The sequence below is a fragment of the Perognathus longimembris genome, chromosome 6, assembly GCF_023159225.1.
Source record: "Perognathus longimembris pacificus isolate PPM17 chromosome 6, ASM2315922v1, whole genome shotgun sequence".
NCBI classification, from domain to species: domain Eukaryota; kingdom Metazoa; phylum Chordata; class Mammalia; order Rodentia; family Heteromyidae; genus Perognathus; species Perognathus longimembris.
The window spans coordinates 21,512,765-21,539,248 of record NC_063166.1 but is presented as its reverse complement, the minus strand read 5'-3'; the positions used below and the strand labels follow the sequence as shown (position 1 = coordinate 21,539,248).

At 37.2% G+C, this 26,484-nt stretch overlaps 1 protein-coding gene and 1 pseudogene across 3 annotated transcripts in view; one reads left to right on the top strand and one right to left on the bottom strand.

The window, feature by feature from the left end:
* Nucleotides 1-26,484, top strand: part of Cdkal1 (CDK5 regulatory subunit associated protein 1 like 1) — a 533,240-nt gene that overhangs the window by 100,068 nt on the left and 406,688 nt on the right. The gene's annotated exons all lie outside the window — the stretch shown is intronic.
* On the bottom strand, nucleotides 6,223-6,320 carry LOC125354002 (annotated as a pseudogene).

Sequence of the window (26,484 nt, the reverse complement as noted above, 5' to 3'; positions counted from 1 at the left end):
TCATTTCATCTCAATGTAAAATCAATCTCCCCCACCCTAATATATTAGTCTTTCAGTGGCAGCACCATACTTAGAGTAGGAATGATTGTATGTTACTCAGGCTCTACGTAGGCTACAAGGCTCCAGAGACTAAGGTTAGAAATGGGATTTTTTTTTTTAAAGAAATAAGGTAACTAAAGCTGTCTGGAAGCATTTAATGAAGGAAATGAAATCTTTTCCTTAGAAAACACAAGCTAGACGCTAGCCTAACAGTCAGCAAAAATGCTTTCCTTGGATTGTTTCTGTAAAGCTAGAAGAGTTATTTTAAATTAGTTTTTAATCTTTGTCCATTGTTTCATGCTTAGAGAAAAGTCAGTGTTTCTAATTCTTAATAGTTTTGTTAAAAGAGTTTTAGCAACTTATTTAAATATGACCACAGATTTCAACAATTAATTTTAGAAAAAAGATGTTAAAATGAAAGACATCATCAGGAGCTAAGATTTAGAGCTTATAATTATACAGCATTTGAATCAATGCTGAGTAATCATTGCATTAACTTTGTATAATTAGTCAAGCACCTTGCTTGATGCTTCTCTCCATTCTTCCCCAGTTCAGTCTTGAAGCAAGCAGTATGTATTTAAGAATTATTTTGTGCTGAGCATTGGTGGTTCTTTCCTGTAATCCTAGCTACTCAGAAGGGTGAGATCTGAGGATTGTGGTGTGAAGCCAGCCCAGGCAGGACTCAGAAAAAGCTGGATATGGTGTGGTGGCTCAAGTGGTAGAGAGTTAGCCTTGAGAAGAAGCTCAGGGACAGCCTCCATGCCCTGACTTCAAGCCCCAGGACCACCCCTCCCCCAAAAAATTATTTTATATGATGTGAATTCTTAGTAGTTTTCTTTGTTTGCTTGTCAGGATTAAAAATTCTCACATATTGTTTTATCAGATACTTGATTGCTGAGATGGTAATTTAGCAGCATGGCTGGTAACTATGTAGAATGCATTTACCAATTCATTTAGGATATAAAAAATAATCATTAGATAAAATGTAGAAAACCTGCCCTTCTTCTCTAAGGTTGGATAAACTGGATATAAGATACAGTACAAAAGCTATTATGAAGGTCGGCAAAGCATGGCTAAAACACACGGATTGTCTTTCTAAATAAGCTCCACTAAGAGATGTAAACTCTTTGCATCTGTAGCAAAATAGTTTGAAAAGAATGGCTTCTTAAAGTTTTGATTCTGTTTTGTGTGATATATTGGAGGTGTCAAGTAAATTGTATTTCTTAATAATTCATATCTGTTTTTGAAACAAATAATATTTAGTTTAAGAGAAGAGCCTCTGTGTGTATGTGTGTGTGTATGTGTGTGTGTGTGTGTGTGTGTGTGTGTGTGTGATGATCTAATGGAAAACTGATTTTAATAAGAAAAACAGTCATTGCTAGTGACTCTTGATCATTCAAGGCAATGGTTCCTTATGAGTGTGTGAGATGGAGTCTTGCTTTGTAGCCCAGCCTGGCCTTAGATTTACAATCCGAAAATTGTGAAGTAGCATGGCCGGCTTAGTACTGTGGTCCTTAATGATTTTTGAGTTGCAGATCATGTAAGTAATGTGATAAATGGTATGGGCATTCAGTCATCTACCCCCCCCCCCAAAAGAAGAACATTCACAGATATGCAGAAGGTTTTCAAACAATTTTATTTGGTTTTCTATAAGGTCATACATGGAAATCAAGTTAGACATTCTTTCAATATAAGTTGTCATGAATTGGCATATGTTAGCTTGGTTATTTACTCTTAGGTTTGACCAAACAAGTTTAAGAACTCCTTTAGTTTATAGCATTGGTCTGTGCCTCCCCTCCCCCCTTCCATTAAGGCAAGAGAACTGAATCTAAATATAAACTTACCTGCGGAAATTTAGCTCTTAGTATTCTTGTCATGCCTCATTTTGGATGTTTAAAAGTTGGTAGTATAATTTAAATAATGTAAGTCAGACCAATGAAAACACTATTGGGATATAGTTGTGGAATTGCAATGATAATGAAAAAAATTCTTCCAGTGCCAGTATTTTTGAAGTAAAAAATTCATAATTGGCTCCCCCCTTTTCTCTTATACTTTATTATTTTTTCTTTCCCTCTGTTCTTTTGCATTTGGGTTTCTGTTTTTCATGTTACATTAATGATATTGAGAAATATTTCAAAGCATTTGTCACTAGGGTGGTTTATCCTTTAATTAATGGTGAGGTGGTTTAGCAGACAGGTGACACACTTTAATTTATTACAGAGACCAGTCTTGTTAGTTATTGATTAGTGATGAATAAATTACTGCCATTTTTAATCATAAGAAATTTTCTTTTGGGGATAATTAATCAGCTTCTGTACTCTATAAGCAGAGTAGCATTATGTTCTTCTTTTGTTACAAGAATGAACCTGCCTGTCTGCCCTGCTAGATTTAGGGCAGGGGCTGACAGGTTTCCAGGTTGGGATTTTGATCTTTACTTTTATTAAGCAGATGAGAAGTGTACTTGCTTAAAAATTACTTCAAACTGCCTTTCCTGTTGAGTAGGTTTTGAACTACCTGCTTGACAGATGGTGTTGGAAGTAATTACTGAAATCATGTGTTTACCTGCTCCTGGACATGTGTTCACCAGATGCACCCTTTTTACCCAGGGCTGCTGATTTCTTAAAGAAACATGCACCTTCTGGCGAGAGTTGCATAACTTAGGAGAAGAAAAATGCTCAGCAAGCCAGAGCTTTCCATTTCTCTGTGGCAGAATTAGCTATAGTTAGAAGATGCATTTACATTTCTTAACGAGTGTGCAGATTAGCCAAAGGACTTTGAGCATTGCTTACTTTTCCTTCCTTTGATTGGGGGAGTACTATTTACCTAGGTACTGAATTATTTAACTAGTAACCCGCCCCCAACATGTTGATTCAGTGGTAGTAATCGCAACAATAATAGTAATCAGTCTTTCAACATGATAATTTTTGTTTATCATATTATTGTTTTACTTTGAAACATGTTTTCCAGACCATATGTTAAACATACACACAAAGGCCTCATTTCTAAATTGTGATTTGTGGGGTCTGGCTTTTGGATGTAACCTTTGTATTTTTTTTTAAACTAACTCATAGATTTTTTTTTTTTTTTACTAACTTCTTGAATAGCAAATTTAACCTTTTGTTTACTATTACCACCTGGTTGCTTTTCATTGCTGTTTTTATTTCTGTTGAAGTTTAGTAAAATTGAATAATAGTGGCCACTTTCTCATGAGTGCCTTGAGTGTTCAGTTTTGAAACGGAACACATTTTACTGTCTATAACCCCTGAGAAACAAGGAAAGGCATTGTTTCAGGATTTTGACAGGTGTACAACTGTAAATAATTACAGGTCTGGGCAGAAACGGGAACAGAAGTTGCACAGCAGCTGGCAGGCCTGACCTGTGACAGGTCTGACCCAAGTTAAGTAGCCTCCATTTCATGGCAAGCTCAGATTTGTTTTATAGTATGAAATTTACTAACTATGGCAGGAAAACTTCTGATTGAAGGAAGATACCAGCTGAAAGGGGAATAAGATAAAGAGATTGTTGAAGAAAACTGCCCACTGAATCTTTTTTTTTTTTTTTTGTATGATTCTTGGACCAGATGGGACTTGCATGGATGCATGTCAAAATTGATTTACATTTCTACTGAAATAAATGTCTCAACACAATATGATATACAGTAGTTATATTTGAAGGATGAGGTTTGGAGGATTCAAAAAAATCTATTTATTTCTGTGGTGCTGGTCCTGGAGCTTGATCGCAGGTCCTGGGCACTGTCCCTGAGCTTTTGTGCTCAAGGCTAACACTCTGCCACTTGATCCACACTTCCACTTCCAGCTTTTTGATGGTTAATTGGAGATAAAATTCTCACAAACTTTCCTGCCTTGGCTGGCTTTGAACTGCATCTCTCAGCCTCCTGAGTAGCTAGGATTACAGGCATGAGTCATAGGAAACTGGTTTTAAATTTTTTATTTTATATATATATATGTATTAAACATCTTCAATTTCAGACGTGTGAGCATATCTGACTTTTGTGAAGAGGCTGGTAGTTTCAGTGTTTCTTTTAAAAAAATCTCTTAGGGAATGCCTGAAGTGGCTTTCTAGTTCTGCATAGAGAGTAATGTAAGTTTATATTGAGGTATTATTTCTTTTCAGTTTTCCTTAGGTAGTTCCCACCCCAGAACACCAGACCTGTTCCTGATCCATAAAGAAACCTGGGTTCTGCTAGCAGCTTCTGCTCCCACAGTGTGGCTACTCCTCCTCCCCCCCCCCCCCCAGCAGGGTATTGGAAAACACAAGTCTCCTAGGGCAGGGATAAAATCCTAGCACATTTGTACTCAAAAGTCTTTAGTTCTGGCTTTCTTGAAGAAATGGATGCGATGAGCGCCCTGGTCTCGCATTGCTGCAATTGTCTGGAACTGTGTACGATTGAATAGGAGCTGTGTATTCAGATGCTCTCATCTGCCTGTCATTGTTCTCCATTATATCATCATGTCTGTTACCTTCCTCTCTCTGTATCTGGACCACAGGAGGTGTCAGCCCAAAAGTGGCCAAAGATGCAGAGGGTGGACCATTTTTATGAGATTAGTGGGGCCTCGGTTCAGTTAGGATTAGTTTGCCTGGGTGCCGTCCTCCCTCTTCATGCTCTGTTTTTTTGTTTTATTTTGTTTTTGTTGTATAACAGTTGGATTTCCCTCCCCTGTCAAGAAATTTATACTCCCAAGAACTTTGAAATGCTGTGTTGCCTTTAACAGCCCTTGCTTAATAAAGCAAACATACTGAGTACCTGGGTTAGGAGTTGGTGACTAGTTACTATTCCTTTAATTCACATATTAGTATGTTTAATCAGTTTCCTACTTGTTTTCAGTAGACATCAGCTTTATTAAAGGATAAGATTGATTAGAAAAGGAATATAGACATTTTGAGTGCTCTGGGCACTTAGAGAATTAGGGCAGATGGTGATGGAACCTCATGATTCAAGAGACATTGACAGCAATAGGATCCATTTTACAGAGTCGTCAGAGCAGTGGAAATGTGCTGGAGACTAAAATTTTCCTAGAAAGAGAAGAAATGGTCCTCTTCTTTCTTCCTTTCTTGTTTCCTTTTTGGTGAGACTGGCATTTGAATTCCAGGTTGTGCTTTCTAGACAAGCACTGTACAGCTGAGCCACACCTCCAGCCATTTTGGCACTGGTTATTTTTGAGATAGCATATTGCTTCCTGTTTGGATCAAAATCTGCCTATTTTATGCTTCTCATCACAGCTGTGATGTCCACTGCATTCCACTATGTCTAGTGTCTTTCTCTTCAGTTGGAATCTCACTGACTTTTCTGCCTGGGTTGGCCTTGAACCACAATGCTCCAGATTTAGCTTCTCTGGTTCTCTCTCTCCTTTCCCTCTTCATCTTCTCATTTTTTTTTTAAACACCTGTTCTGTTTAGTAGACTCTGGAGTCTCACTGAATTTGGAGTCTTATTGAAGGCATAGAAGAGAAATGAAAGAGAATTGTTACCTTTGTCTAATAATCTCATATCAGATTGCAATATGATTTCTGTTGGATTATATTTCAGAAATAAATTAAAAGTTTGAGAAGAAAACCCCTTGTAAATTGATTGTTGGCACATAGCCCTTTTGTTAGTTGACTCACTTGGGGCTTGGTGGTATAGACTAGATCTTGACAAATCTACCTTGCTGCCTATGCCTCTAAATAAAGTTTTATTGGAACAGACTTAAGTCCATTAGTTAACATTGTGGTTCAGTTCATATTTTTAGAATTAAGTAGTTGAGGGAGGCCATATGCATTACAAAATCTAAAATGTTTTCCAGTTTTCAAAAATATATGTACAATCTTAATCAAGGAAGGAAGGAAGTCAAGTCTTAGGAAGGAAATGGAGAAAGCAAGAAATAAGCACTATTCTTGGTAAGGTACTGACATCAGAAGCCGAGAATTAACCATGTAATTTATTTTCAGCTTGCCTATAACTGTTTGATTTTTAAAAATGTTTTATAGTTACTCTCTTATGTATTTTTATTTGATTACATTTAATGGTAAGCTATACTCATTCAGTAATTATGTTGAAATGTTTCCCCAAGTAATTGGATTTATCTTTTTATGTATTTATGTGTACTGTATTTTCAATGTACCTTATATATGTATATATACATATTTATGTATGTTGGGTTATACTGTGTGATTTCAGTATAGATAAAATATGGAATACTTCTTAAGTATGTCTGCCACCCTTGCACAAGGGCTATGCTAATCTTTTTTTTTTTTTTTGTCAGTCCTGGGGCTTGAACTCAGGGCCTAGATACTGTCCCTGGCTTCTTTTTGCTCAAGGCTAGCACTCTACCACTTGAGCCTCAGTGCCACTTCCAGCTTCTTCTGTTTATGTGGTGCTGAGGAATCAAACCCAGGGCTTCATGCATACAATGCAAGCACTCTACCACTAAACCATAGTCCCATCCCCTGTGCTAATCTTCAGACGGTACCAATTTTAGTATGTCCTGCCAAAGCAAGCAAAATCCCATTAAATGAAGTAAGAATTTTATAATTTTTTTGGCTTTATTGAGTCTCATGCTTGCTAGGCTTGCTAGTTTGACTGGTTCTCTTACCACTTGAGCCATGCCCCCAGCCCTGCTTTTTGCTCTTTGTTGTGGGAATGGAGTCCCTTGGGCTTTTCTGCCCATGCTGGCTTTTAATCACAATTGTCCAGAGTCAGCCTCCTGAGTAGCTAGGATGACAGGTATATGCCACCATTTCCTGGCCTTATCATGAGTGTCCTTGGCTACAGTGAATCATGTGTTGTCTGACATGATATGTGAAATAATTATAGATAGAAAAGGTTTATTACTGCATTTTCTTTTTCTTTCTTTCTTTTTTTCTTTTTTCTTTTTGGTGGTACTGGGGTTTGGCTTCAGAGACTCATGCTTGTTAGGCTGGTTCTCTACCATTTGAGCCATGCTTCTATCCCTTTTTTTTGCTGGTTATTTTAGGGATGGAGTCTGGTAGACTTTTCTACCTGTGCTAGACTTGATCTGCAATCTTTCAGATAACAGCTTCTGACTAGGTAGCATTACAGACATTAGCCACTGTGGCTTTGGAGGGTCTGGCCCATCATCAGCTGATCCACTGCTTTTAGGCTTTTGATAGGGTTATTGAATGGTAATGGTAGAGAATAAGAAGCAGCAGAGGAAGGAGGGGGTTCACAGCCCCTTCGAGGACACAGCCCACAATGACCTAGAGATCTGCTTAGCTTTACCTCTTAAAGGGTCCATCATCTCCTGTAGCTTAACCCTGGGGACCAAGACTTTTACCACATAAAGTTTTGGGGTACATCCGGTAGCCACAGTTTATTACATTATTGATGACAGATTTTTCAGGCAGGATTATATCACTTAACAAGAAAATGTAAAGTAATTTAAATAGTAAAAGCAGTATAAGAATGAATATAACATTAAGGTTAGAAAAATAAAATTTTGTGCTTTAACTTTTTTTGGAATGGAAGCATATACTAAATGTAAAAGCACAATGATACATAATTAGCCTTGTATTTTATATTTTTAGGAATTATTTTCCCATATTGTTTATTATTTTGCACATATTGTTTATTATAGTATGAATTTAAACTTTGGTAACCGTTTCTTAGGGAAATAGTTAACTTCTACTTAGTGATTGACTAATTCATGAATTATGTGTTGGTTGTTATCTTCAACAAGAGTATTTAAAACTAGCTGGCTAGAGGATGAGAATGCAGGTCAGTAGTAGAGCATATGCTTATATGCTAAGCACATGTGTTTACCACAGGACTCCTGAAAAGTGAGTAAGGGCATAATAAACTAATCGGCTTACTTAATAGAAATCATTCAATGAAATTATTGAGTATATCACATATTAAGCACTTTTTTAGGCAGTGAGATTTCATAGACTTAGTTATTTATTGAGCCAGATCAAATATTTTTGATGTTCTGGGGATAGAGTAGTAAATAGAGCAAATGTTTCTTTTCATGTAATATACATTGTAGTTGGCAAAGGAAGGTAGCAAAGTTAGGTACCACATGCTATGAAGAACCTGAAAGTCAGGTATTGGGGAATGTTAGTTTGGGTAGAATAGTTCAGAAGGTTTTTTTGTTTTATGATGACATTCTTGCAGAAATCTGAATATATGTTAGAGGGAAAGTTACTTAGAACCCAGCTAAATTCTGTGTGTGGGCACAATATCGAAAGAACAGAAAACAATAATGTACAACAGTTGGTCCCTAGTCCAGGGTTAGAAAATAATCATTTGTTCATTTATGCTTCTTATTAGATCTCATTTTTTTTGTGAATCCTCTTTCAAACTGAAATTCTGGATGGTACAGTCCAGTGTCCTGAGGCATGTATAAATTGTTCAATTTATAGTATGCCAATACCCATTATGTGGTGGTCATCTGTTTAATTTGCAACAGAGAATATGAGCTTTGGAATTAATGGGTAAGAAATCCTCACTAAGATGAGACTAACAATTTACATTTAGCTAAAATGTGCAGAGTCTGTACTAATTTTTTATTGTACTAAGATAAAGAGGAGAAAGGAAGTAGAATAATAATTAACAGCTGTAAATTTAAAAGTCAGCCTTATTCCAAGTATTAATTTTTCATACAATGTTGTGCAAAATAATCAAGTTCCTGAAATTATAGAAACACTGATCAAGGTGTTTGTAATTGCAAGGAATGATAGGTAGCTAACCTCAAGTGTGGACTAATTAACTTAGGGCTTGTATAATATACTCTACCAGAAGTAGTTATTTAAAAATAACTGACTTCTTCCTTTCATTTTAGAAATAGCAATATTTATGACATTTTAATTTTGTTTACTGTCACCAAGCACTCATTTTTATGGTGTGTCTTTTGATTTTTAAAATAGGTACAAGTTGAACTGCCCTAATTAAAAAAAAATCAGAACTCTGAAATGCTCTGAATATGTTAACCGTACCAGCTGTGACATAACAGTCAAAAAGTTTTGTCAGGTTCTGTGGGGGAGGGGTGTCCCACTGGGAGGGGAAAGATAGTGGAGAGGGTGAATGAGGATGAATATAATGAAAGTAGTTTATTTGCACACATGAAAATAGAGCCTTGAAACCTATTGAAATTATTTTAAGTAAGTAAGGGGGTGGGTGGGTAACAGTAATGTAGGAGGTAAATTTGGCTGGGGTGTGCTGAATGGAAATGTCACACTTATACCTTCCTTGTGCATTAAATGTAGGCTAATAATAATTTTAAAAGTTTTGGTTGATTTTAGAGCATTTTAGATTTAGGATTCTTTGGACTAGGAATTCTTAACAGGTTACGTCTGCAAATATCCCGAAATACAGGAAAAGGAAATCTGAAATACTTTTAGATCTAAGCATTTAGGATAAGGAATGTGTAATAAGTGAAATTTTGTTTCTGGCATATTATTATTGCTATTTCGGTTTTCACAAAATATGTCTTATAAAGAACAGCATCAATGATAACTATTACATAGATAGTTTATGATTATTGAAATACTATACAGAGGTGATACAAATTAAATTCATACTATTAAGACATTTAGAGAGGTCATTTACTAAAACGGCCACCACATATAAATGGGTTTCATTAAAAAAAAAACTCTTTTGCAGACATTTGCTAGAATTTAGCACACGTTTACTTAGTTTTATGTTTATTATATGTATCACAATATATACAAGAATCCTCAAGTAAACTAGAAGGTATTAGGAATGCATTTCGCAAATTGTAGAGGAGTCCAGTGCTCATTTTGAGTGGATCTAATTTCACAAGAAAACCTACAGTCTTCTTCTTTCTTGGTGTACATGTTTCAGTGGTGCAACTTGGCTCCTGTTTCTGTTCCGTTTCTGTTTGGTAACCTGTGTCATTTTGTCCAGTTTGGTAGGTCAGGTAGCCTAGAGGAGCTGCTCTGTGGACTTATCCCCAGGTGGAGCATTTCTTGACATTGCCACATGCTGATGTTACGTTGGTCACTAACTTCCAAGGGCAGCAAGTCTCGCCCATGGGTGTCCATGCCCATGATTGTCAGCTGTAAGAAGACTGAGGTGATGCCAGGGGCAGGTCTCTTGACTGCCATAGCATACTTTACAGGACCGTGGGAGGTGGGGAAGGCCAGGCTCATTAGCTGGGAATATCTTTCTACCTTAACTGTGCTTCATTGCTAAGAGCCACCTATACTTCACACTAGCCTTGCCTGGCACAGGTAGGCAAAGCTGTTTGTGGGTGGATGTGACTGTAGGGCTTTGTGGTAGGGGAAAACAGGAAGGAAAGAAGGAGAGAGGAAGGAAAAAAAAAAACACTGTTTGGTTTCTTGTGTGTTACCTCAGTTTTCTCCCACTCTTGCATTGGTCATTTGAGGGGTATTTTCCACCCTCATGCAAGGGAGAAACATTCCAAGACCCTATGGATGCCTGAAAAACCATCAATAGACTGAACTCCATATATACCAAGTTGGTTAATTCATAAGATTTGGCATAGTCAGAAATTAGCAGCAAATCTTAATAAAAACAATTTTAAGAATGTATTGTTATTAAGTTATTTAAAGCACATTAATTATAGGACTGGAGTCCTAGCTCAAGTGTTAAGAGTGCCAGCCCAGCAAGCAAACCCAGCAAGTGCAAGGCCCTCAGTTCAAGCCCTGACACCAATCTGTCAATATACCACATAAAAAACAAAACCTTATGAGTGGCAAATGGGGAGGGGAACCACTGCAGTGACGAGGTGCCCATCACTTAACCCAAGTAGATTCTGCCTACTTTCTAAAGTTGCTACGAAAAATATCTATAATTCAAACTTCAGTGACACTGACTGGATACACCTTTCTCTTCCCTCTCTTCGTTTGTAGCATTTTACCTTCATTTACTTAAACCAAAGTGCTTATTTAGTTTGGCTCCTTAAATTTACAACTGGGGAAATGAAATACCATCAAATATATAACCACACTTAAATATAGCTGTGTGCATGTGTATCACTTTTATGTCTATTATACAAAGCCATAAATAATCCAGGAGTGCAGCATCTGGTTCACCTGCTGCTCTTTATGATGTGAAATGGTGAGTCACATGAGGAATTGTGTTACTTGTATGAAGTACTTGGAAGTCAGCTTCACTTGGAGAAGTCCTGGGCTGCCTGTCATAAAGATGAAAAGTTTGAGCCATCTGTTACTTAAAAAAATCCACCCTGGTAGACCACCTGGTGTTTAGCTAGGCCTTGGGATTTGTTCCAGTTACAGCACTGCTTCATTGAACAAATACAGGGATGAGAGTACATAGGGCTTGGTGATTACCTCCAGGACACGGGAGAGGCCCTTTTCTCTGAGTCTCAAACAATGTTATTTGTATCATTGTTATTTCCTACTGTGGTTTGTCTGTCATTAAAAACAGTTTTGTCTTAATTTTAAAAATTGGATATGAGGAGTTACATTATACAAAAACAACATTATACAATGATGGAGGTAATGCTCTGTGCAGCTAGATTTAATTTGGAGCAGTGGATGGCCACCTGCTAGGCCTTTGTTCCTGTGGCAGTCTGGCAAGTGGCCCCAGTGTTTTGGTTCCTTCCATGGTCATGTGGTTGTTGAGATCTGCCTGGGTTAGTTGCAAACCATTAATCTGGTAGCACAGAATGATGAAATATTTGACTACTGAGTGTTTGAATTAAGACAACAAATCCCTTTTAACGTTATTATTCAGCAATCACAGAATGCTTTTATCATGTTGATATAACATTGGAGTCTTTACATTTTATCTAAGAGCAACTTACTCTTATCTAAAACATAAAAAAGAAATCTAGGTAGTATTTGGCATTATGGTATCTAGCTACCATACAACACCTGTCTGATGGGGTAACCATATAATTCAGGGATTACACCGTAACACTTTTGAGAGTGCTGGGATAAGAAGTATGGACAAGGATATGGGATCCTTTGCTTATAAGACACCACCACATTCATCATACTCTTCAGTCAAGAACCACAAGTGTTCCTGGTATATGTAAGGGCAGTTTTTTTTTTTTTATAGTTGGTGTTGCAGTCTGTCAGGTCTGCACATGATGGCACCCAACCTAGGGTCGAGAAAAAAAGAGGAAAAAAAATGCACTCGTACTGACATGTTCAGACATTTTTCTCATGTAATTTTTTGGATCATACCATAATACTATGTACATGTATTTACATACTATCTGTATTATTAGGTTTTATGAATAATCTAGAGTTGATTTAAAGTGTAGAGTGCTGGAGGCCTGACTCAAGCTGTACAGTTTCTGCACAAAGTCCTGAGTTGAAATGTAGCACTGCCAAATATGAAGGATGTGCGTAGAGTATGCAAAGAGTATATTATATTACAAAAAGGACCTGGCTGGTCCTGAAACCGATCCTCTGCCAAAACTGAAGGAAAACTCGGTCATGTGTATATATGAGTATATATGTGTGCTAGGAATGTGTACATGCTTTCATTCATTACTTTTCAGGGCTGTATTCAACCCAGGGCCTCACATATGCCAGGCATGGTACACTCATCCCCAGCCCCTGACTCAGCCCCAGGGAGGCTTTGACTTTTATCTAGTGTTTCTCTGATTTCTGTCTCTTTCTCTCTTAGCTTTCTCCTGTTCTCATGTCTTTTCTTTCTTACTTTCCCCCACTGGAGTGCATTGGAATAAGACAGTTTATGTTTACATGTTGATTGTGCTAGAACTTGCTACAGTACTTCATGATTTTTATATAGTGGAACTAAGTCCATAAGGAAGATGATATTTACTTGTTAATGTCTCACATTTTCTATGTAAGCTCCAAGGGCAGTATTCTTTCTTGTTTACTTTTTTATCCCCAGAGCCTGGAAGTATGCTCTGGATTTAGATGATTAATTATTAAACAAAATGAATAGAAATGCTTTTTAGTTCCCTCATGGCTTATGAAATCAGATATTATTTAGGGAGGGTTTTGGATTTCCTTCCTATGAAGGAGAAAGTACTTTGGAAGCATTCTATTGGTAATATTGGTCTGTAGTCTCTCCTCAGTACTTGTGGTCCCAAGACTTGGTTTTCCTACTTTATCAGTGAAAATACTTTTTGCTTCAAGTAATAGAAATCTTAACTGAAACTCACTTAAGCAATAAGGAAGTGGATTATGTTGCACAATGGGAAGTCCCAGAAGGCTTCAGAGTAAGTTGATTAAATTTAGTGTTGTTGTAGGTACCCACGTTGGTTCTTTCATTTTTTCTTCCCCTTTTACCTTCTTGGCTTCATCCTTAAAGCTGCATCTTTCCCCCTCTTGCCCCTGCTCGCTTCCTTTGTGGGTAAGAGTAACAACTGGATAATGTTTTCCTTATTTACATATACTGGGCAAGAGATTGGCTTTTCTTTGAAGACTTTCCTCATGTATCATTGGTCCTAGTTGGCTTTAGGCTATTCTTCCCTGAATCTTTTTTGTCAAAGAAGATGAAATTATAGTGATGAGCTTGGTTTAATCATCTTGACTGAAATGGATGCAGGAATCAACTGTAATACTCACTAAAATCTCATATGAATTAACCTTTATAAATAAATCTCTAAAAAGACTGTTGATTTCCTGAGCTCTGAGTTACGATTTCCCAGAGTAATTAGGTTGATAACCAAGAGGCTTCTGGGTGAAATCAATATTACATGATAATGACTTCATTAAGGAAATTGTAGCTTTTAAATTAAAAATGCAACAAGTTCTCTCTCTTTAAATTTAATAAATATGACATACAATATGGTTTTTAGAAAGTAGTTATGTAAAACTCTGTTGGAAATGTGGTTCCTCCTTAAGTTTCTTTGAACTGATAACAATTGGCATGTTTAAATTATTCAAATAAATTTTGTTGACAGAGTGGAAGAGATAACTAGGACATACTGAAGCTTACTTGAAAAAATAAAGTCAATACATAAGACAGTGTGCATCTGCCACTGTTACTAAACAGTTTTTGATTTACTAGAAAATATAATAATGGATTTTTTTTTTTGTTTGAGCAGGTATTCTCAGTAAATATTTAGTAGGCAGTTTGGAAACATGAAGTTGTGGAGAATGCTCTGAATTTAGGACTTGGTATCTAAGTTTCTAGCTCTGGTCCTGGCCCTAAGTATCTGTGATTTCTAGTATAACATCCAAGCTTTGTGAGCCCTTCACTTAAAAAAAATCTGTTAAAGAGCCTCTTTTAGTTTTCTAAGAATATCTCTCCCTTTGTTGGCTATGACCACTCCTTTCCTGGGAATCCACTGACATACATCTAAGTTGTTAGACAAATGTATCATATGTTTGTACAGTGATGATAAGAAAGAGTGCTTCTTTTTTATTGAAATATGCCAGTTCATTAGATATGAAGCTCCTGTAGAATAAGCATATTACATTTCCACAATACTTCTAGTATATCATTAACAAAATTTGAGTTTCTAGTGATATCTGGCATCTGGAATGTAGCAGACTGATAAGTTGCTAAATAAAATGAAGGCATCTGGGCTGGAATTCTGTGGCTCAGTAAGTTGAGTAAAAAACCGTGTCACATAGTGAAATAATAATAATAATAATAATAATAATAATAATAATGGCACTTGAGTCCAAGGAAGTAAGCATGAGTTTGAATTCACCCTTAAATTAATATATTTTGATAAAAGGAAGCTATTTCCGCTTGAAAGCTTTTGACTATGACTCAACCAAAAGAGCTTGCACATGATCATATGATAGGATATTTCATTTGAAAAGGCTTAGATAAACTTCCAGGCATTTTTATTTGGCATCTGTTTTGGTAATGTGTGTACTGTTATGATTAGGAGAGTTGTGTGTGTGTGTGTGTGTGTGTGTGGAGTACAAGAGAAAAATAAGTTAACATTAAAAAAAAAAACTTACTTAAACAATAGCCCAGATTTTGATCAGCTTCATGATGAGAGTAAGTCAGGCATCACAGGACTTCTGAGGCTGAAGGAAGGATTAGATAGTGAGTTCAAGATTACCAGGAGGGCTGAGAATGTGGCTTAGTGGAAGAATGCTTGTCTAGCATGCATGAAGCCCTGAGTTTGATTCCTTAGGACCGCATAAACAGAAAAAGCTGAAGTGGCACTGTGGTTCAGGAGGTAGAGTGCTAGCCTTGAGCAGAAAGAAGTCAGGGATGGTGCCCAGGCCCTGAGTTCCAATCCCCAGGGCTGGCAAAAAAAGGACTACCAGGTGTGATGGAGTCAGGAGTCTATTTCATGTAGGCTACTCAGAGTAAGCATTCTGAAGGATGCAGAGTTTGGATGTAGACTAATGTAGCGACAGTGTAAAATTGTGAAGATCTAGGGACTGAAATCTTGAATAATTCTATGGTTCAGAAAGTATGAGCAAGAGACTTGTAGTCTGTATGATCAGGATAGCAATGGAAATGAGAAGGTCTTGGATTTTGTAGCTTTTTCCAGAAGTTCAAGGCTGGCAATCTTTATCTTTTGAGCCATACCTCCACTTCTGAGGGTTTAGATTTGAAGTCTGTTTTCAAAGCCTTCAGTATCCTTTACAGGTAAGCTGATGTAGACTATGAGGAAAAGAATGATTAAGAATGACTTCTATTTTTAAAATTAATTAATTAATTTTTTCTTATTTATTATCAAAGTGATGTACAGAGAGGTTACAGTTTCATATGTTAGGCCTTGGGTACATTTCTTGTACTGTTTGTTACCTCCTCCCTCATTCCCCCATGACTTCTATTTAAAAAAAAATATTTTGGTGGCAAAGAGTCATGTATTGATGCCATAAGTCTGAGAGAAGAAAGGTAAAGTTTTCCTGTATATGTTTATGTGGAAAGGAATGGACATAGGAACAAGAAATCACGACTTAACCATACTAATATGAGATGCTTGCTAGATAACTGAATGGTTGGTTATATTATGTATGCATAATTTGCTTTGAGATAGTTTGGGAACTGTCATCTTGGAAATGATACCTACAGCCACAGACTGAAGAAGGTCACCTGGGGAATGTGGAATGAGAGAAACCTAGCAATTAAGAACCACTGGAAGAGGCCAGCAGTCACTGCTGTGAGGCCAAAGCAGCTAGGCAAAGGTTTAGTGAAGGATGCACTTCCAGAATGGAGTGGCCAGCGGTTTAAGTGCTATCAGGAGATGGACTTGATTAGAATGAGATTATTTTGGGATTTGTCACGAGGAAGATGGTCCTGGTGCTTGGTGAGAAATTTCAGTAGGAATTTGGGATAGAAGACTGATTTGAGCAGGTTTCAAATGCCATGAGAGACAAGAGCCTAGATTCTGTCTAGAAAAGGTTTACTAATTACAAAGAGAAGCAGAAGTGGAGATAGAACAAGGTAGAAGGAGATAGACAATCCAAAGAGTTTTTGTTTTGTATTTATTTTTGAGACAGAGTTCCATTACATTGCCTAGGTTATCCTTGAACTCATAATCCTCCTGCCTCAGTCTTCTGAGTGCTGGGATTGTAAGTGTGCACAGATGAGAAGTTTTGTTTCATCTCACTTTAAGACAATAGTCTGACTAGCCCAGGCTGTATTTGTCTCATGTACTGAGTACTGAGATTTTATTTTATATTATAAAAATGAGGTAGTACTGCATATTTATATGTTACTTGGTTTGAGCCATCTAAGAGAAAAAAAAGGTGTTTGGTAGGATAAAAGAGGTAATTAATTACAGAGCAGAGCATGCCAGGAGGTCTGGGAATCCGGTGCATAACCTGAAACATTAGACTTACACGAGATTAAGGGCAATTGATCTATGTCAACACACAGCAGAACAAGTGTTGGCTTAGAGCAGGTAGTTTGTTAGATATGATGGTGTGAAGGGCAAGCATTTCCCTTCTAGTTGTTTCTATTTTCCCATTAAAGTAGGTGAAGTCATCTGCTGAGGTTTCAGGAGGTCATGCATTTTGTTTTCTTTTTACAAATGTATTTCATTTAGGGCTTTTTTTTGTTATTGTAAGCAATATACTCAAATATATTTTATCAACCCATGGCATATAACAGAAGCTCCTACTTTTTTGCTTTTAGTATAGGGAATTTGAGATCTAGAAACTGGTGTTTCTTGCCTTCTGGTTGCAGCTGGCACAATAGAACAGAAGGGGATACTTTCATGAAGTAGAATTTGCTCACTGAGTGTCTGTTGCTTTCAGGACTTTGCCTCATACAAGGAAACATCTCATTCCTGGGAAGCTCAAATGGCTTCCTGCTGTGGTATAGGAGCTCCTAGACACTGTTACAGCCTTAATTCCTCCACTTCTCAGCCAGTCTTCTGAAGCATATCTTTTCCCTTTGGCAAGTTCCTCCTTTCACTTAGGAGGATTCATGAGGCAGCATATGCTGCATGTGAAAAGTGTGCTAGGAAAGCCTAAAGTTGTACAGTAAGTGAAGTCCTAGTGTTATTACAGTAATTCTTGATATTTTACAGGACAGTTACAGTTGTCTTCAGTAACATTCATTTTATCCCCCCCCCCATTATCTTCAATCTTCAAGAAGTTGCAAAGAGGGATTTCAAAAGATTTTTTTTTTCTAATTTTACTTTTGTCTCTTAGAGGTGTAGTGTAGTAATTTGTGAATTGTGCTTTATATGTAGTGCTTTAATATATGATGTTGAAATTTGCATGCTAAAAGCTGGAAATGGAAAAAAAGAAGTGGAATTTATTGGCTGCTTTTTAATAGTTTGGTATCAGAATTTTGAAAAGCCATAGAATTTCCTTCTTTTCATAGTTTACAAGTGGATGAATAGAATATGGAATATATGGATATATATACTATGAATATATGAAAGTTGGTAGAAAAAGAATTTAAGATGTTAAAATGAACTCTGTTCTTTTTTTGTTAATTTTCAGGTGAACTAAATATAGTTTATCTTGCATCAAGTAAGTATAAAAAAGGTTAAATAGAAACTGAATATTTTGGAGGGTAAATTGAAGAAAATTTAGTTTAAAAAAATCTTACAGCTTGAACAATAAGAAATCATTCCTTTTTTTGTTTGTTTGTTTTTTGTTTTGGTGGTCGCTTGTGGGGCTGGGCACTGTCCCTGAGCTTCTTTGTGTTCAAGGCTAGGACTATCAATTGAGCCACAGCTCCACTTCTGCTTTTTGAGTGCTTAATTGAAGAGAAGAGTACCTTTCTTCTCGGTCCAGCTTTGAACACCATCCTCAGATGTCAGCCTCCTGAGTAGCTAAGATTACAGGTGTGAGCCACTGGCACCCACCATGATTCAGTTTTTTGTCAGTTCATGATAGAGGCAGGATCTGAATGGAAGCCTCGCAATAACCACTGTAGAATTTTCTTTCTGGAACCGTGCTGTATTAGTTTGCTTCCTACCATTAGAAGAAAGTACATGAAATGAATATCAAGAGGAAGTTTCCGGGGGGCTGGGGATATAGCCTAGTGGCAAGAGTGCCTGCCTCGGATACGCGAGGCCCTAGGTTCGATTCCCCAGCACCACATATACAGAAAACGGCCAGAAGCGGTGCTGTGGCTCAAGTGGCAGAGTGCTAGCCTTGAGCAGGAAGAAGCCAGGGACAGTGCTCATGCCCTGAGTCCAAGGCCCAGGACTGGCCCCAAAAAAAAAACAACAACAACAAAAAAAAAAAGAGGAAGTTTCCATGAGGCTTACAATTTTGGTGGTTCCATTCCAAGATGGATTGTCCCTATTGCTTTGGGCCAATGAGAATGCTGTACATTGTGGCTGGATCATGTGGCTGGGCACAACCATCTGCCCCACAAGGCAGGAGCAAAGAGGCAGAGGAAGAGGAGATGGTAGGGTCCCATGGTCTCCATCAGGGACTAGAGATCTTTTATGAAAGGTTCACACTTCCCTCATTCGCACCAGCCTGGGAACTAGGCCTTTAACACATGGGAGCCTGGAGAACATTGCACATCTAAATATGGCACACCCTTCCTAAAGCCTAGAGTCTTGTTCTGAGAAGGGGAAGTAATGATGTCCCAGGAGAACAGACAGAGTGTTCTGGGTCTCTTTGTGCTATTAATTTTCCTGTCACCCTTCTCAGTAGAATAGGTTTTAATGACCACAAAAATGTAGCAAACAAACAACTATTAAATGTGCTCTTTGAAATCCTTTTAATAACAATTCTAGCTGGTCTTACCAGTGTCATCCTAGTTACATCTGCTCTAGTGAGAGGACCATATGCAGTATATATTTTTTTCCCTAAGAACATGTATTGGGTTCTTCCAGCTAACTGTGACATCCTGTTTATGTGCCATGGGTTAAAACCACTTTTATGTGGGTTCTGAGATACATAGGAAGGTTCAAAAGACTTCAGAGACCAGTTGCCACAGTTTTCTTTTCTCCTTTTTGTTTGCTTGGAAATCTCTGATTAGTTTTGGAGTATTTTTTTTTGTAAACAACATCAGTTTTATTTTTAATCTTCATATTGTGAAATGAAACAAAAAGCTACACAGAAATGCATAGGTTGGCAAAATATTTTAATTTGAACACCCTTATTGTTTTTTTTTTTTTTTTTTTTTTGGGCCAGTCCTGGGCCTTGGACTCAGGGCCTGAGCACTGTCCCTGGCTTCTTCCCGCTCAAGGCTAGCACTCTGCCACTTGAGCCACAGCGCCGCTTCTGGCCATTTTTTGTATATGTGGTGCTGGGGAATCGAACCTAGGGCCTCGTGTATCTGAGGCAGGCACTCTTGCCACTAGGCTATATCCCCAGCCCCTGAACACCCTTATTGTAACCATCATCAAGCAATAAAAGTTTGCCAGCCAGTCTGGAAAAGCTATTGGGTTGCCATGGACGTCAGAGCTCTCTCCCAGCCTCCATGTGTGACCACTATTCTTACTTTTTCTTTTCTTTCCTTATTGTTGGTCATGGGGCTTGAGCTCAGGGCCTGGGAGCTGTCTCTGAGCCTCTCTGTGCTCAAGGCTAGCGCTCTACCATTTGAGCCACAGTATTACTTCCAGCTTTTTTGGAGTAGTTTATTGGAGATAAGAGTCTCAAGGATGTTCCTACTGGGATGGCTTTGAACTTCCATCCTCATATCTCATCCTCCTGAGTAGCTAGGATTACCATAGCATGAGCCACCAGCACCTGGCTTACTTTTTTTTTTTTAAATACTATGTGCATACACGTGTGTGTGTGTGTGTGTGTGTGTGTGTGTGTGTGCATTCCACAGTTATCTTTCTTTTCTGCACATGTTTGCAATCTGTTCTAATCAATCAGTTTCCTCTCCCTCTTTCCCCTTCCTATTCTGATTTTTATAGTAATCACTTCTATTATGAGTATTTGACTTTAGACAATAAATTTAAATTCTGCTTATTTAAAAAAAAACTCTTCTCTTTCCTTTCCTTTTTTGTTTTCCTTAAGATTTCCTTTTAAAGAACATAAACCTTTGACCTGTGGACTTTCCATGATCTGCGTTTAATACATTGCATATTCAAAGACCGTCAGATTATGGTTAGCTGAGGATTCACCTTTTTTTTTTTTTTTTTTGGAGAGAGAACTTAACTGGTATTTTAGGTGTGGTTTTGACTTCTGTGATGGGTTTAAGTCTTTGTTGATATTGTTCTGCTTAATTGGCTACGATGTTAATTCTTAGAGACCCCTTTATAAGAACCACATTTAGTACTTGTGTCGTCTTTTGGATAATTCTGGAATCCAGATACTGTGAGGATAAGGGTACTCAAGTTATCATCTGTTTTTAATTATAGAGGCCACATTTCCTACCCCCTTTACCTTTGTTTCCTAAATTTTCTTTACAGATGTCAACTTTTAAATATTTTACAGAAGTTGCCCATGAATTAGGTGTTACTTTCCCAGTTTCCCATCAACACCATGCACTTACTTTTCCTTATGTGTATGTTTTTGGGAGCTGTAAAGTTATATGCTCTGTTCATTGGTTGTCTCAGTCCTGTGGGATCAGACTATTCAACTTTTTATTTAGCTATTATTTAACTTTAACTTTTAGAAATACTTTGAAGATAATGGAATATGTTTTTCTTTTTGTTTTGGCATTTTATTTTTAAAATATACTTTATTGTTAATGTAGAGGTAATATACAGAGAGGTTACAGTTATATGAGTCATGTAATGAGTATAGCTCTTTTTTTTTTTGTTTTTGTTTTTTTGGCCAGTCCTGGGGCTTGGACTCAGGGCCTGAGCACTGTCCCTGGCTTCTTCTTGCTCAAGGCTAGCACTCTGCCACTTGAGCCACAGCGCCACTTCTGGCCATTTTCTGTATATGTGGTGCTGGGGAATCGAACCTAGGGCCTCATGTATACGAGGCAAGCACTCTTACCACTAGGCCATATCCCCAGCCCTGAGTATAGCTCTTTTTGAACCATATCTCTCCTTCCTTCTCTCTCTTCCAGTTTTTCCCTCCTGTCCCCACCCACAAGATATTTTATTTTCCACATAGTGTCTAGTGAGTACCACTATTGTATTTGTTCACCTTTTTCCCCACCTTTTCTGTGCCTCCCCCATTCTCCCAAAGACAAGTAAACTTAACAAAAAAGACAAAAGGAAAGGAAACCAAAAATGGCAACAAAAAATGTCTTGTTTCCTTTTCTTGGAGTTCATGTCATAATATATTTTTATATGATCACATGCACATAGCTGTTGAGCCTTTATCAACTACTCCTATGCATATCTTCCTTTCGTCTGACTATGTGAATCAGTCTAGAGACCTGTATAATTTATCATGTGCCAGTGTATTTTTTAAACCATTCACTGTGTTTAGTTTTAAATTTATAGGCACATTATAGTTATCACAAATGAAGGAAATCATGCAGCAACTTAGGTTTCTTTGGCTCTAGCTTACTGTGCTTAATATATTTTTTTCTAAATCTTTCCATTTTCTTGTGAATGGTACAACATGGTTCTTTTTGATGGATGAGTAGAATTCCATTGTGTAGATATACTACATTTTCTTGATCCATTTGTGTAGTACTGAGGCTCATCGGGGCTGATTCCATATCTTGGCTGTCATAAATAATGCTGCAATGAACATATTTTGTTATTGTAAATTAGGCTGTGATCACAATGTACTTTAAACTTGCTCCATCAAGTTAGGGTTTTTTTTGCTCAAGCTTGGTGCCCTGCCACTTGAACCACACTTCCACTTCTAGCATTTTTGGTGGTTAATTGGAGATAGTAGTGTCATGGACTTTTTTGCCTGGATTGGCTTTGAACCGCAGTCCTCACATCTTAGCTTCCTGAATAGCTAGGATTACAGGTGTGAACCACTGGTGCCTGCCTTTTTATATAAGAATTTTAAGTGCAATTCTTTTGTTTCTTTGGGGTCCCATTTATTTTGTTTCTAGGTTCAAATTAGGAATTTTTAATGCAATATATATGCCATAATAGTTGGCAAGTGTCAAAATATGAATAGTTTATAGTACTTTGCTTATTAGTTTTGAGACTAAAGTGAGTTAGCATTAACCCAATAGAATGTTTAGTTTCTCCCTCTATCTCTCATGCATATATACTTCACATCTGTAGAATATATAGTTACTTAAAGGACATATTGAATATCAATAGAATTCTGAGAAAAATTTCCAATGAGAAATGAACTAGCCCTCATAAATACAAAGCTTCTCAAGAATGCTCTGCATTGTACAAATAGTCAGTTGGGTAATTGATAGTATTTGGAAGTTAAATCAAATCAAATCTTTATTCTTTGTCCTTAGTGAAGTTAATTTTTGATCCCAAATATTTTATACCTTCTACAGAGTGATTGCTCATAACTATTAGCAGGCTAAGTCAAAAGTTCCCACTTGTTGTAGTAATGTGGATTATTATTTTTCACAGATAAACAGGCTTTTTTGTGTGAGTGCTGATCCTGGGGCCTGAACTCAGGACCTGGATGCTATCCTTGAACATTTATGTTCAAAGCTAGTGATCTACCACTTGAACCACAGTTCCACTTCCAGCTTCTTGATGGTTAATTGGAGATAAGAATCTCATAGACTTTCCTGCTTAGAATGGCTTTGAACTGTGATTCTCAGATCTCAGTTTTCTAAGTAGGTAGGATTACAGGTGTGAGCTACCATGGGTGTGAGCCAGCGTCACCTGGTGACAGACTTTTTATTGTAGCTGTTTCTCAAGGAAACAAGCATTGAGACACACTGGAATAGACACACTGAATGATCTTTTCCTATGCTGAGTAGTTCAACTTCAAGTCCCTTCTGCATGATTCAGCTAAGCTTTATCTTCCATGTGATGGACATGTAATGGATGGTGGTAATAATGAAGATAACTTGGTTTAGTTATATGTTATGGTATAATTTTTTCAGGATATGTTGCTAGTTGGTGAGTGCAGTTCTCATACTTTTTAACATTGATGGTTTGAGCTGATGTCACTGTGAGTCCTGTGGTTGGCATTGCAAATAGGAACACTGTCCATTTCCCCATCACTCCTGGCAGGTACTATCTTTCCCCTTTCTTGTAGATACCAAAGCATTTTTCACAGAGATTGTAGGCAGTATTTTATTGAAATTACTGAACCTTCTGCAACTGGAAGTGGAGGGTACTTCCTGCGTTGGGCTGTGCTGGCTATGAAAATAAACTGATCTATCAAAGTAAAAAGATTTACCATAAATTTAAATGCAGATGAATGATATAAGCACTAATCCATTTGATTATCTGTATTTCAGTTGATGAAAAGACTAGATTTGCATTTAATGTTTTTTTTTCTAATTTTGAGAGACTAAGTATGGCCACTTATCACATAAATTGGTCTTAGTAATTTTTCTAGTAATAGACAATGTTAGTTAATAATTTATTACAATACATTTATTATATTATAATTTATTATTATTATTCCTGGTATGGAATGTCTTCTACTTACTAATCTGGAAGAGATTTATTGAAGCTGCACTCCAAATCATATCAAGTGAGTCATGTGTATAGGCATTGTCTTCAAGGAGCTTAGAGTTTAGTAGACGAGAGAAGTCTACAGAAGTGATATAGTATAGTATAAATTGAGGCAGAATGTGTAAAATAATTGGCCACAAGAACCATACAAACTAAATTGGCTAGTTCAACAAGACCATGAGTTTTTAAGAGTGTCCTAAATTTCTGTCCCTCTCTGCCTGTAAGAACTCTTGATCTGCGGGAGGGGAGCTGCTGAAGTCCCATTAAGTCTGTTTGGAAGGAAGTTAATTTCTCTCCAAAAGGTGGGAGCCAAGGAGACAACCCTGCCTACTCTTATCTTCCCAGGGGCTCTCTGACACTTGTTTTTGTCACTTTGCAGTTTATTATTTTAATAACAAAGCGCTTTTCTCTTGTTCCTTCAAGTGGGTCAGCTTTTACTTCTTGAAAAGTGACTCTGGAAAATTTATGTTAAAAATTTTGTAAAATTTATGTTCATAATCTTTTTTAAGTTTTAAAGAACTTCTTATTAATTCTAAATTTGGGTATGTCTTCTACCAGGTTGAGATCTAACAGTACTTTAGCTCACACAGTATTGAGGTCCATGAAGCTAGAAATAAGTCCAAAAATGTGTTTTCCTTTAGTATTTATTAAAAGGCTAGAAGTACTAGAACTAGCTTACAGCTTTCATTCAATTATTTTTTGGAACAAAACCTGTAAACTTCCTTTTCTTTTACCCCAAAGTATAACACAGATTCCTATCCTCAATTAATTTTAGTCTTTCTGGTGATTAAAGTACAAAGGATTGTGCAAGCTGGATGACAAATCAGCCAGTAGAGTGTCTGATGGGTGGGTGGTTCTTTCCCTAGCTGTCATCTTAGTGATGGCTCCTGATGTGTTCTCAAGTGCTCACCCTGCTCTTTCCTCTCTAGAAGGGCTTCTGTCTGAACAATGTTGATGTGAGTTCAGCATCAGGATATTGCTCTTAGGAATAGTGAGTTAATTGCAGATATTGGCTTTTTCATTTTATGTGGATATTCTCCATATTAGAAATATAACATGCCATATACTTTAGGTTATTTGTTTATGCTAATCCTTTTAAGAAAAGAGAGCTTTACCTTCCTAACAAGAAAGAAATCATTGATTCACATACACATGCTCTGTGAATTTTAAATGTGGTGAGGTATTATATGTACAAAGATCTGACTTACATGAGACTTTGACTGGAAGTTCACAAAATGCCATTGGACTTTATGTATAATATAGAGACAGAGAACTCTACTTATACATGGATAGTAACTGGATCCTGTAAATAAAAATAATATGTGCATCTAATAGTTCATAAAGAAATGTGACTCACAGAGGCATATAGAATAGAGTATGGAGAACATACTAGATAAAAGAAAGGAGGTTGAGAGCTTTTTGAAGGAGCTAAGTTAAGAGCAAATAACTAAAAATCCTAAGGTACATTAAGAGTCATTTCAGGGCTTTCTTTTAAAAGTAGATGATAGTCTGACTGAAAGTGCTCTTTTGTATTTCTGTGTACAGTTTACATTTTCTGATTTTGAGAGAGATTTTTCAGGTTTATGTGTGTTCCTTGAAGCCTAAATTTCTCTTGGTCTCTGGTAGACCTTTAAGCATACATTTTACATGTGGTAAATATTTCATTAATCAATTTGCAAATGAAGTTGTTGATTTCCATCATTTACTCTAGAAATGGTAACAAAAAGAATGAGTAGAGAAATTATTAACAGCTGAAACCTAGTAAGGAGAGAAATGAATCTATATATGTGGCCTCTGTGGAATTATTTATGATGGGGCCACACAACCTTATGGATCTTACAACCCTTGGCTTAGGACATTATTATACTGAAGCAAAGGGCAGTGATAGATGGATTGAAGTAATGGCTCTGTCTTTATTGTGACCTCTGGCAAGCTATTTAATCTTCCTAATCCTAGTTTCCTTTTTATAAAATGAAATGACAAGGCTAGAAAGTCTTGTATGTCTTGGACACAGCCGAGATTTTATATATGCACAGGGATTATCTGAGACAATCAATTACCAGTTCAGTTAGATTCATTATATTGCCTGTAATAAGGAAATGTCGGTATGTCAAGATTTTAGAAACATTTCCTTAGAATAGTTACATCATTTTGACCAAAAATTTGGTCATAAATTGGAATATAGCTCAGTGTAGAGAGTAAACCTTTTTGATCAAGAAGCAGAAGCTATTTGGTGGTTGAATGCAATAAAAAGAATGGTATTCATTGATTAGACAGGAAATTTTGAGTTAATGAGCTCTCTACCTTTGAGGAAATAAAGCAGAAGTCACATGGCTGCCTATGAGGGATATTGTGTGAAATATTCACCAGGTTTACTTTCCAAGAGGAGCTCTCATGTTCGGGAACTTCTTTGAACTGCAAGTTAGGAAGGGAGGTAGAGAGTCATATCACATATATTTTACTACCTTGGTTTTGGTCTGGGGATTGTCCCCTTTGAAATGGGTTGTCAGGATGCCTTCCCAGAGCTGTGGGGGCACTCTACTCCTTGTCCTGTTTTCAAGTCAAAGAACAATGTTGGGTGCTGGGAACGTGGCTTACCGGTAGATTGCTTGTCCAGCATGCATGAAGCC